The sequence below is a fragment of the Octodon degus genome, unplaced genomic scaffold (assembly GCF_000260255.1).
Source record: "Octodon degus isolate 3935 unplaced genomic scaffold, OctDeg1.0 scaffold00238, whole genome shotgun sequence".
Lineage (NCBI taxonomy): Eukaryota > Metazoa > Chordata > Mammalia > Rodentia > Octodontidae > Octodon > Octodon degus.
Genome location: NW_004524814.1, coordinates 76,326 through 77,521, shown reverse-complemented (window position 1 = coordinate 77,521; position 1,196 = coordinate 76,326).

The following is a 1,196-nucleotide window of genomic DNA, read 5'->3' as shown; positions in this document are numbered from 1 at the left end:
TCTGTTCTCTAGAATTTATAAAGAACTAAAAAACACTAGGGCCCCAAAATTTAAAGACCCAATCCAGAAATGGGCATCTGAGATGAACACATGCTTCTCAGAGGATGAAATTAAAGAAGCAAATATATATGAAAAAATGCTCCACATCACAAGCCATTCACGAAATGCAAATTAAAAGAACACTGAGATATCATCTCACCCCAGAAAGAATGGCTATCATAAAGAAGTCACCCAACAACAAATGTTGGAGAGGCTGTGGGGAAAAGGAACACTTCTCCACTGCTGGTGGGAATGTAAATTGGTGCAACCATTATGGAAATCAGTGTGGAGACTCCTTAGAAAAGTTGGTGTGGAAATCCCATTTGAACCAGCTATTCCTCTACTGGGAAATTTCCCAGAGGATCTGAAAACATCATATCATAGGGATATATGTGTGCCTATGTTTATAGCAGCTCAATTTGTGATAGCCAGATCCTGGAAACAACTAAGATGCCTATCACCAGAGGAATGGTTGAAAAAGATGTGGTATTTTTGCACAATGGAGTATTACTCAGCTATAAAGAATGATAAACTCGAAGCCTTTATATTGAAGTGGATGCCACTAGAACATATACTCATATGTGAAATAAACCAGACACACATGTGCAAATATCATATAGTTTCCCTAGTATAAGAACTCCAAAGAAGAAATACAAATAGAAAGGTATAATACGAGTAAAAGGAAAGCAGGATCTCAAGGACTAACTAATCAAAAGAGGGAAAGGAGATGAGCTAGGAAATACGACAGTGTCAGGCCGTACAGTTTTATGTAGAAGATGGGCAAGGCAATGATCCTGAGAATCTCCAGAAGATTTTTGAATCTAGCAGTTAATTGGAAAGATTCTCACCCTCACTATGTATACCTGACTAAGTATATATACTATATATACCTATATATACCTGATACCTGTGAACTAAGCAGCTGCACTGCAGATGGTGATCTGTAATAGTAGTTTCATGCTTGGAGTGCCTGTCATTCTGGTCTTCTGAACATGGGCTGCTTGTCATGACATGCCAGTTGCTGCTGTGCTGTCTCTCGGGTAGATGGTTGTTCAAAAAGAAGGGGGTGGTGAATGAAGGCAAGAGACAGGAAAAAGAATATTGTGAGACTGTCCTGCTTCAAGGTTATATATGGTTAGATTTTTGGACTTATGTAT